The sequence below is a fragment of the Fistularia commersonii genome, chromosome 6 (genome assembly GCF_037954325.1).
Source record: "Fistularia commersonii isolate RoL2024-O1a breed Wild chromosome 6, RoL_Fcom_v1.0, whole genome shotgun sequence".
Lineage (NCBI taxonomy): Eukaryota > Metazoa > Chordata > Actinopteri > Syngnathiformes > Fistulariidae > Fistularia > Fistularia commersonii.
Genome location: NC_141289.1, coordinates 10930998 through 10943028, shown reverse-complemented (window position 1 = coordinate 10943028; position 12031 = coordinate 10930998).

Below are 12031 nucleotides of genomic sequence, written 5' to 3'. Positions count from 1 at the left end.
ATTCTGCACTTAATGTGAAGATTTAAAGCTGTATCCACCAGTTAGTACATTTACGCGAGAGAGTGTTTCTGAACATTATCTCATCTCCTGGGGGACTGCTATTGGGGAAAATTAGTTCAAAACATCCATTTAATGGAGACTGTATGTAGTATACTTTTGTTTCACACTCGGTGACGATTTGTTTAAACAAATAACTTCCAGTGCAGTACTTATGAATCATTTGCATCGGTTTTATGTCTAAACGGTCACACGGGAATCTAACTGCAGCGTTGCAGTTTTACGTTTTAGGGATAAGTTAAATGCTACCACATTTTATTGGTTAAAACATACCTCATCATCTATTTGCCTTTTTTGTACCCACTAAAAAGGAAAGCACAGAAGGCCACATTACTTATTTGCAAATGGCTTGAGATTGACCTAAGCAGCGCATTGGAAGCTTGCTCTTTTTGAATGCCTTTTATTGACCTGTCAGGCATTTTAGCACAGTTGTGGTTTTTGAAACATCCAAACATTTGTGAACTGGCACTCTAAAGGGTACAAAATATGAAGATGTTTCACATTAGGTTGCAGATGAGAGGTATGGATCCACAGTCCTTTTAGGTATATCAGCCACATGCCAAATTAATTTATAGTTTTATCTACTTAATTATGTGCTGGTCCAGCCCAGAACTTGACAGTTTGATTTCAAATTTCACATTTCACATTTTGTTTCAAATATTCTGTTATTGGTTTTGAATGTCCATGTATAATGGTTACTTCCAACTTACAGATACACTGTATGTGGGTACTGCCAGTGTATTGCTGAATACAAGGTTAAATATTGAGTCGTTGGTAGGCTTACTTTCAAACTCAGCTGATTTTGCCCTTCAACCGAATTTCACTTGAACTTTTTTCTGCTTTGTTTAGTTCCTAGCTTTCAAATAAGGAAAGCAAATGAAGCAGGATTTTAAGCATGGAATAATGACCGTAGCTTAAATAATAGATAGGTCTGCTTAGTGAAGACAGTGGACACAATGTCTCTTGGAATTTCCTTTTCAAATGAGGGAGTACACATTATGTGCTTTAGAAAGAGCCCACACTAAACCCATTATTAGTGGCAGGAGAAATGGGCGCTCGGAGAATCCATTTGAAGGATCTAAAGCGATCCGCTTTCGTGAAACCAATGGCAAAGATGGAAGAAGAAATGTAGCCACAGTGTACATTGGTAGAGTGCTTGATGCATGATATATTACAAAAACAAAGCAGGCTTTTGGAAGGATTTGCTTTGATTTCGCAGTTGCTGTTTTTCTCTCTGACTAGCATTATTGATGTGTCCACTTCCACTGATTACATGTAATGGTCAGGTCAGCAGGAACGTTTCTGTGAAGAAATCCACCCTTTTATAAAGGTCATTGAATGCTGTTGATGTTCAAATTCATAAAAACCATTAAGAAAATTGTTGCAATTGTATGTAAATGATACTTTGTGCATTTAATTAGACGATGAAGGCTCCAAAAGATCAGCAAAATGATAAGCAATGCACTTTGTAGACATAGACACTATAAACACATCTACACAACACACAGCTGATTGCAAGGTTTCCATTCTCATTCTGCTCTACGGAGCGTTCATATCTGTCACCATGACAATGCTTGTAAATAATAAACAAAGTTATCAGCTCAAAGTCCTTCAATTTAACTGGTCATTTAAAACTCAAAAATAAACTCAAAGCATTTTAATGTATCATTGTTAAGGTTGTGTTATTTATCAGCAATTCTCACATGATTGCTTATTAATTGGCACACTATTACACACCTAGCGTAAAAGTCACGCACATCCGTATGCTTGCTGCAACCCTGATGTATTAGACAAACTGAAAGGGACATTCAGTCGAAAAGAAAAAAAAAAAAAAATTAGGCAATGTAATAGTTTTTCAAAGGAAAATAAACAGAATAGAGAGTGTGTGTATGTGAGCACAACGTGTGTCTGTTTGAGGAAAGACCTGGCAGTAGGGAAAAAAATGAAATCTGTTCGCAGCAGCATCTGCACTGAATGACGCACAACTAATGATGTAATATTTTCTTGCAGCTGCTGGTGGAGATGCAGATAAACTGACATTAGCTTTGGGCCAAGACAACAAGCTCGAGTTCATTCAGTCTCACCCTGATGCCCCACTTTTGTTTTTCCTTTTCAGTTTCATTCAAATACGACGTTTTTGTTTAGAATTCCACCATAAACAAGCTACAGCATATAAACTACAAAGGTCACATTATTTTTACTGCTCTGTGATTTTGACTTTTGGCATTTTGGTTGTCCTATGACTAATTTCCGTACAGTGTTTTATTGACATATTTGAGTGTGCGTGTATCTGTGTGTGTATATTTATGATAAAAACTTATGTCTTAGTGGGAATTTGTAAAATTGAAACCATCAAAATATGACTCAGTTGTGTTATGTGGCATTTAAAAAATGTGTAAATACACACATGAAGTTATATTATATGATGTTTTGTCCATAGCTTGTAAGAACATTTCAGGGTGTAGGGCGGAAATTATATATTTAAGTTTACTATTTCATGTATTCATTCCAGTGACATTCTGAGTAGTTGAAGGTTAGCTACTTTTGCTCTTTTTAAAACTCAACAGCTGACATTCATATTTTTTTATTATGATTTAACATGGCCAAATTATTTACTATTGCTACAATTAATATGATATTTATACACACATATCTATTATTCTTGAATTATATTTATTGATTTTTTTTTTCAAAGAAAATGGTCTCATGATAAAGATACCCATGTTACAAATCATTTTCAAAATGACCACACAGATCTCTACCTTTTTACAATAATGATTTATACTTTACTAATCCCTGATCGAGAAATTCCTCCACAGCATTTAACCCATCATGGATGAACTATGAGCAGATGGCTGCTGTCTATTAGTGCCAGGGGAGCAGTTGGGGGGTTCAGTGTCTTGCTCAACAACACTTCGACACACTAGGAGGAGCTAGGAATTGAACCAAAAATGTTCGGCCCCATGGATGACTGGTCTACCTCCTGCTCCACGCTGCCACAAAATATATTTTTTAGCCACTCCCCATGAATTTTCTCATTGCTGGAACATGGTTTCTTCATCATACTATATATGCAAGGTACATTTTTCCAGCCAAAAGATCTGCATATTATTGATAGGTGCAAATCAAATGTCGATTTTTTAAATCGAACTGCATCTGCAGTTAACTATGTTAGACCACACTCAAACCATTTGATTTGTGATTTCATGACAAGCTAAATTACCTTAAATATGGCATGCTATTTGTTTGCTATTCCGTTTCATCATGCAAAAGGAAACCAAACATGTTATTTTCATCTCTCTGTTGTCCACTGTGTCAGATATTTTTTTTTTCTCCTTCATTGCAAAGATCTGTGTGCATGTCTGCAGTGCCTTGTGAAATACAATCAATAATCAGAAACATCTGACATCATCAAAGGTATATCAGTAAGTTCCACTTGTCAAATCTTGCGTTATATTTTCCCATGAGTCACACTGTGACATAAATGGAAAATAGATGTTTTTTATGTTATCTCTGTCTCACACCAGTGAAAAATCTGATTGGGTTTTTGGTGCTGTGTATGACGGGTGATGGTGCCATTCATGTCTTGGAGGATTAAGGGTTCCTCCAAAGTGTGTGAAAAAAAAAAAGGCGTATGAGCTTGACATCTTCACTGCTATTTACTTGCAGAGCTTATTACTTGTTTTGCTGAGAAGATAAGTGAGAGACAAGCAGAGGGTGAGAATGAACTGTTACTGCAACAAACATCACACCACTGCCATAACCAACTATTCCTATAGCACCAGTTATTTTCAATATTTTGTGTTTTGAATATATATTAAAAAAAGAAGCTTTAGAAATACGCTCAAACTACTGTTGAGTCGTTTTAAAGCATTGTATCATTTTTGATGTCTACTCAAACAAAACAAAACAAAACAAAACAAAAAAGGAGAATAGGGTTTTTATTGGTTGAAAATTTTAAGTTTGTCTTTTGCAATCTCAGATGCAGACGTTTAAAACAACTGAGTTCAGTGCCCGGGGGGAGGTCAGATTGAGAGAGAGCCTGACTCAAGAGACCACTAGTGCCAGGCATGGCTTTTGCTTGACAGGGTTCTTCTTTGGTAAGCTTTCCAGTCCAAGGCCTTATTTCCGCAAACACATATTTGTATGTATTGGCCTTTTTAAATGGATCCCTCATAGAGTTAGACAAAAAATACATACCTCAGACAATCCAAATTTGACACTCTGCCTATCTGTGTATAATTCAGAGACAGTTTTGAATCTAAGTTTTTAATTAAATGGAAATATATCTTTATTTTTCTTTGAGGGTGCTGGAACGAAAGGTAAACTGAACATGTTCTGACAGACTTGTCTGTCACAGACTTATACACAATCACTGCTCCATTTTCCAGTTGTTGCTAAGATACCCAAATCCAATAGCTTTTTGAGGTCAACTCCAGAATGTCTCATCCCGAAACAAACCAGACGAACGCGACTAAATCAAAAATCTATCCCTAAATCCTCTATGACATCATATCCCTGAATATCCGTTAATCCCCGGTTGTCACAGTCGAGGTAGATCAAAGTAAATAGGAAGCCATGCCGTGATGAAGTTTTGCCACAAGCAAGCATGTGAACAGATTGGGTCCACTAGTTCTCCTCTTATCTACCTGACTGCCCTTCAGCTGGGAAAACACCCAATTGGTGATCATGATTGTACATTTTAAAAAGATTACTTCTATATTTTCAATATTCAAATATATGAAACACTTGGATTGCCCAACTTCCCGAAGGAAGACGAAAGAAAAGTTTTTAAAATATTTGTGTCCACCTCTTTCTGTTGCAGTATGAATATAACAGCATGGTGGTCCGTTTGTCCCTACCGCTATTTATTGATCATTAAAGATTTATTTAGATTTATAGATTTTAGATCATTTAGATTTATTGATCTAAAATCATGCTGTTTCTTAGTATTATTTCAGTCAAATGTGACTTTCCTTCCTCATAGCTCAGAGATATCAATCTGTAATGACTCACACTGCCAACATTAACTTGCTGTTTTCAGGTTCTCAAAGACAATTCTTGCATCGAACACAAAAATAGTCTACGGTGCGCTTATTCAAAGTCTGAATTCCTTTATAGGTTTTGTACTCCTGCACATCTGATTACAGGTGCAGGTATAATAAAAAAAAAATGATACTGACTGCTTTCTACAGATACACTGTTTTCTACAGATACACTGCTCATTAAATTGTGAACATATGGTTAGGAGCTGATTGCAAGACGCACAGAGCTCCTTCTCTAAATAAACTAAGATGCAAATTGAAGAAAGCATGCATTTCGATGCCATTTTCTTTGATTTACTACACTTGCAAAATAGATGGTCAAGATAGCTGTCTAGCTGCAGGCTAGTGAAAGGAAAACTTTTCAACTGATGGTATCCTTTATTTAAGAACTACGATTTGAAAATTCTTCCATTTATTTCTCATAATTTTGTGAAGACAAAAGTCACCAACTTAGGTTTTAGCCATTCCGGCCATTCTTTTCGCATATTCCAAGGATGAGAAGTATAAGGCACGGATATTAAAATTTGAATGATATTTGCATATCATCGGTTGTCCGTGGTTAGGTTGTGCAAATCAAACGATTGCAAAAATGAAAATAACAGGGTTCCCCAGTTTTTTTTCACCAGTACAGGAGTCAGACATTTCTTTGCAAAATGACAGTAAGATGCTGATGGTTGCCGATGATTATTCTACTATAAAATAAGCTGGATAATAATAATGATCATCCATAAATACATATGTTCATGCAAAAACAATTTATATTTTTTTTCTACTTTTTGTCATCTGACCTATTACTGATCCTAGCCCATCTATTTTATATCGTCTGCTTTAAATTTAGTGATTTCCTTTTTATATTCCCAATGAAATGGATTCCTAGGTTTCAGCTTCATAGACAAAAACTGCTTTAACTCTGAAGTTGATTATCTTCATCTCCAGTGTTGACGTTGTTCTGCTTTGCACTTCCTTGCTTTGAGATGTTGCTCTTTGCCAGCAGTGGTGATGGCTGATTGTAGACTGGTAGCATAGTAGGACTTTTTTGCTTCTTCTATACCTCTTCTTCACCTCTTGCTAATATATCAATGCTGACCTTATCCTCATTACAGTATGGCACCAACATGGGATGGTATAGGAGTTTGAGAGGGTGCAAAGTAGTTTATTTCAGGTTTGCTGCAAACAACTGCTGAACTTTGCAAGCTTGGTTTGGGCCGGTGCTATTTCAGTTTCCCTTTTCAACATTTGTCAAACCCTTTGTGGTCCTTTTGCTCATTTCCATGTTGGATCTGAACTTGTTTGGTTTATTTCAAGAGAACAGCAATACATTTTTTATGCAGTACTGAAATAGGCTGCAACCCTCTGTCATTTAAAGCAAAAATTACTCTTGTTAAGATTCATACCAATGTTCCCTCCAAGCTGTGCAACTGCGCAATTGTGCACTGCTCGTACACTCTCAGCACACAAGAAAACCTTTCCAGTGCGGGGAGCGCACTGCAAATAAATTAGACACATAACAGTTTTTTCTGTGTCATTTTGCTGTGTAACTCCGTGAGTGACAGTTGTCCAGCCGATCATACAATATGATGCAATTACGCTACGGAGTTAAGTGATGCTGATGCTAACATGCTATCCCTTTATCATGGCGAAACAAGCGAGCAGCAAATGTGATACATCCAGTCACCAAACCCAAGAAAAAAAAAAAAAGGCGGTTCTTTAAAGCTGGAATGGCTGTCGGAGTATGTGCAAATAAAAGAACAAGCGGTGAACCTAGGTGAGACTTTTTTCCTTTTTTGAGTGAGAAATGTCTGCTCTGCAAAACATGCAGCGAAACTAAAGTAGTAAGTGAATTTTCTGATGGAAAAAAATGGACTCAATGGAAGCTATGATCCCAGGTGTGATACTGATGTATGAACACAGAGTGCACATCTAATGTTGCTCACAGTGGTCCTCAGTGTGCTCAGCGAGGTTGTCTGTATGCTAAGACATATGAAAAATTAGAGTGAACATTGTCCATAATCTGATCAAATAATGATTGCATTTTTTCCGCATAGTCAAAACAGTGCGGTAAAGCGATCTTTCCTTCAATTTCATCGATGGGAATGAATTGGCCCTTGTTGCAAGTGATGCTTTAGATCTGTGTCTAGTCATGTCTCTGATGGGATCTGTCCCAAAAGCAATTTGCCTCTCACAGGTCATCACATAAGTGCAAACATAAAACCTGAATATTTCCATGGCATGTACAAATGAAAGAAAGTAATCACCATTGAACTCATAAACACGTGTTTTTCCCTTGGGACCTCTAAAGAGACCTGTGCAAACATGGCTGTTATTTTTACTGTGGGAGTGTGTGTATTGACTTCGTTCATGTCGGTGGGATTCTGCTGTCTTGGGAAATCTGCTCCAAATTGGACTTTAAGCAGACCTGAGTGTGCTTAATGAGGTGCTGATCAGGAGTACAGGTCTGAAGTCATAACGTAAAATGGGGAAATAGTCTACCAGCATGAGCAATATTGACATGCGGAATTATTTTAAGTTCTCAGTTCAGCACGGAGGCAAGCAGTTCAGGTCCCCTGTGATGTTGGAAATGAGACTGCTAACAAGCAAGGTTGCCATGCCTCCCTTGTTAATATGGTGTTGTGCGAATTTCAAGTCCGGAGTGCCATTTCTGTCAAGAAAGGTTCTGCATGCAACCTGATTAATATATCTATCTAGGACTTGTTTACAGATTTCAGGTGTTAACATTCCAGATAAAATACATATTTGTCTTATTAATCATAGCAACATATGTTCATACTGTTAAAGGCCACTCTTTCCTGCACAGCAAGCCAATTAGAATGTACTCTTGTGAATAACAACCACACACCCTGACCTGGTTAATAAACAAAAATAAAAATACAAAAAGAGAAAAGAAATTGAACTAGATCAATAACTACCTATCTGTCTGACTGCCGTTCTGTCAGCACACACCACAAGCGTGTGTGTATGTGTGTGTGTGTGTATGTGTGTGTGTGTGTATGTGTGTGTGTGTGTGTGTGTGTGTGTGTGTGTGTGTGTGTGTGCGCTGACACACATTTTAGAATGTGACACTGTATTTAAGTGTGTAACTGGCTGACATGGCGGATAAAATCTAAAAAAAACCAAAATCCTTGGAAGTGGGTCATCGTGATTTTATTGACATTGCCATATCCAAAATATTATTGCCTTAATTGTGTATTCATTTTCCTATCTCTTAGTGTCATATGCTGGCTCCTGTTCCTGAAAATGCCGGCCAATAGACATTTGAGTCCATTTAAATTACCCACAATTTTTTTTGGATGTGACACTAGACTTTGAGGAAATGCAATCCCTGAATCAGAGACAAGCTCTTTAAAATTGTCAATGTTTTTTTCAAGGGTATCACCAAAAGCAGCCTCAGAGCTATGCAGGCCAATGTCTCCCGGAGCTGGTCCCAAGCCATGATAAATGCAGAGGGTTGTTTCAGGAAGGGCATCCGGGGTAAAACTTTTGCCAAAACCAAACATGCAAATCAAACCGAATAATTGGGTAAACAACAACTTCCATTGGTACAGATGAACTAGAGGGTGCCAGTAGAAATTTGGCTACTGTGAGTCAAAGAAGATGAATAAGGCTAGAACCTTAGGAGCAGGCTTTAAGTTGTACTAGCATGATACTGATAGGCAGATAAATGACGTAGGAGTTATCTTGAAGGAGGTGTTTGTTGGAAATATTCTGGAGGTGAAAAGACTGCCAGATAGACTTCTGAGTCTGAAACTGGAAATTGAAGGCGTGATGCTCAATGTTGCCCAAAGTTGGGATGCCAATTAGAGGAGACGGAGACGTTCTGGAGTAAGTAAGATGAAGTGATGCAGAATATCCTCAGACATGAGAGAGGGGTAATTGGTGCAGACTTCAATGGACATGTTGGTGCAGGCAATAGAGGTGATAAAGAAGTGATTGACAGATTTGTTATACAAAATAGGAACACAGAGGGGCAGATGGTGGTAGACTTTGCAAAAAAGGATGGAAAGGGCTGTAGGGAACACTTTTTTTTCCAGAAAAGACAGAAGCATAGGGTAAGTTATAAGAGCGGAGATAGGAGCACGCAGGTGGACTACATCTTGTCTAGATGAGGTAATATGAAAAAGATCAGTGACTGCAAAGTAGTGGTAGGTGAGAGTGTAGCCAGACAGCATAGGATTGAGGTTTGAAGGATGACTCTGGTGACAAGGAAGATCAAGAGGACAGAAGCGGTGCAGAAGACAAAGTGGTGGAAGCTGAAATGGGAGGAGTGTTGTATGGTTTTCAGGGAGGAGTTGAGGAAGGCTCTGGGTGGTCAGGAAGAGCTTCCAGATAACTGGACAACCAGGGCCAATGTGATCAGGGAGACAGGTAGGAGATTACTTGTCTGGAGAGAGTAGTGTCTGGAAGGAAAGTAGATAAGGAGACTTGGCAGTGGAATGAGGAATTGCAGGAGTATATACTGATAAAGCGGTTAGCAAAGAAGAAGTGGGACACTGATGGGAACTGAAGAGAACAGACAGGAGTACAGGGAGATACAGTGTAAAGTAAAAAGAGAAGTAGCAAAACCAAAACAAAGGTCGCACGATGACTTGTATGCTCAGTTGGATAGTAAGGAGGGAGAGAATGATCGACACAGGTTGGTGAAACAGGAAAATGTATTGACAGATGCAAGAAGAGTGATGGGAAGATGGAAAGAGTATTTTGAAGAGTTGATGAATGAGGCAATTGAAAGAGAGGGAAGGGTAGAAGATGTGACTGTTGTAGACCACAATGTAGCAGAGTTTGCAAAAGTGAAGTGAGGAAGTCATTGAAGAGGGGAATAGCAGTTGGTCCTTATGATATACCTGTGGAGGTTTGGAAGTGTCTCGGAGAGGCAGGGGTAGAGTTTCTGGCTAGATTATTCAACAGGATGTTAGAGTGAGAAGTTGCCTGAGGAATGGAAAAGAAGTGTGATGGTGCCCATTTTTAAGAATAAGGGGGGTGCGCAGAATTGCAACAACTGTAGAGGGATAAAGTTTATCAGCCATACACTGAAGTTGGCTTCATGCCTTACCACAGATGCAGTATTTGCTTTGAGAATGCTAAAAGAGAAGTACAAAGAAGGTCAGAGGGAGCTTCATTGGTTTTTGTAGACCTCGAAAAAACATATGACAGGGTGCCAAGAGAGCAACTCTGGTATTGTATGAGGAAGTCTGGAGTGGCAGAGAAGTATGTATGACTTATGCAGGACATGCACTGTATGCTAGCTGTGAGACAGTGGTGAGGTGTGCTGTTGTGGTAACAGAGAAGTTCAAGGTGGAGGTGCAACTACATCAGGGATCAGCTCTGAGCCCCTTCCTGTTTGCAGTGGTGATCGACAGGCTGATAGATGAGGTTAGACAGCAATCTCCATGGACCATGACAAAAAGACAGGAGGCAGAGCAAGAGATGACAGGGATGAAGAGGCTGAGGCTCTCTTTGGGAGTGAAAAGGATGGATAGGATCAGGAAAGAGTCTATCAGAAGAACAGCACATGCTAGATGTTTTGGAGAGAAGGACAGGAAGACTGAGATGGTTCGGTCATGTACAGAAGAGGGATGGTGAATATATTGATCAACAGATGCTGGAATATGAGTTGCCAGGCAGGAGGTCTAGAGGAAGACCAAAGACAAGATTTTTGGACATATTGAGAGAGGATATGAGAGTAGTTGGCATGAGAGAGGAGGATACAGAGAATAGGGTTAGATGGAAAAGGTTGATAGGCTGTGGCGACCCCTGAAAGGAAAAGCTGAAAGGAGAAGAAGAAATATCACCAAAAATGTTGTATTTCAATGTGCTGTGATATAATCACAGCATTTTTCATAATTTCATAATTCCTGGTATGAAGTTATCTGCAATATGTTGTTCCACTTTCAAGGAAATTTTACAAAGTTATTCGGGAAAAAAAGGAAAAGTTCAGGATTGTCGTTATTGCCAAGCATTTTCTTCTTGTGGTCTGGATGCCCTATTATTTCCGTACTGATTGGCAAGCAGCCGCGCCATCATCTGTCTCGCTCTGACAAAAAGATTCTTATTGGAATGCAGCGCACGCTTTGCTGAGGAAAATGTGTCACGTTATCAGTTATTCATCTCTTGCCCAGAAGTTAACTGGACTCTTGAATCCTAAGGGTATTTTATAGTTGGCTGCTCTGTCAAAGCCGCATAGAAAATATATAAATAATTGAATAGGGGGTGAAAAAATCTTCTTGACTACATTTCTGTCAACATTGTCTTCAACTTGCATTATAACAGTTTGTCTTCCTTTCACACTGCAGTTATTTGCTTGTTTGCAGGTGTTTTGGATGTTGTGGTAGGGATCCCAGCAGTGTTGCATTGCGCGGAAATAATTCACTGTCTTTTGAACTACTCCTCTCAATGGGTATGGCATGAAATTCTCAAATAGGAAATTTTCCAATTACATGGTGTCTCTGACATTTTACTCTGTACATTCTAGTCTGTGAGTTTTCCTCATCCTGACCTTGGCAGTCCGGTATTCTCAAATGTCCACCTCTTGAGCGAATGTTCCAAATAATTTCACTCAATTTTTTTTTACTCCCAATCTTTCTGTTTCTTGGCTCATTTAAGTGTAATTTTGACAGAGTCACTCTCAAGTGAAACCATAGACCTTTGACCAAGAGTTGGTTAATTCATCAATTTTTAAAATTAAATAAGAGGTTGCTTTTATTGCCCCGCAACGTAACCTGCACGTCAGGCAGTCGTATTATAGCAATAACTAAGTGTCATGCTCAGAGAGCTGTTTTGGGTTTTTCCTCTCATATTTGAAGTTGAAATAGGTATACTTGATTAAAACATTCATGCAGTGAAAATTCAGGCAGTGAAGTGTTAATAATGCATGTCTGTTTTATGAACAAAAAAGCTAAATTTTGAATATGCCG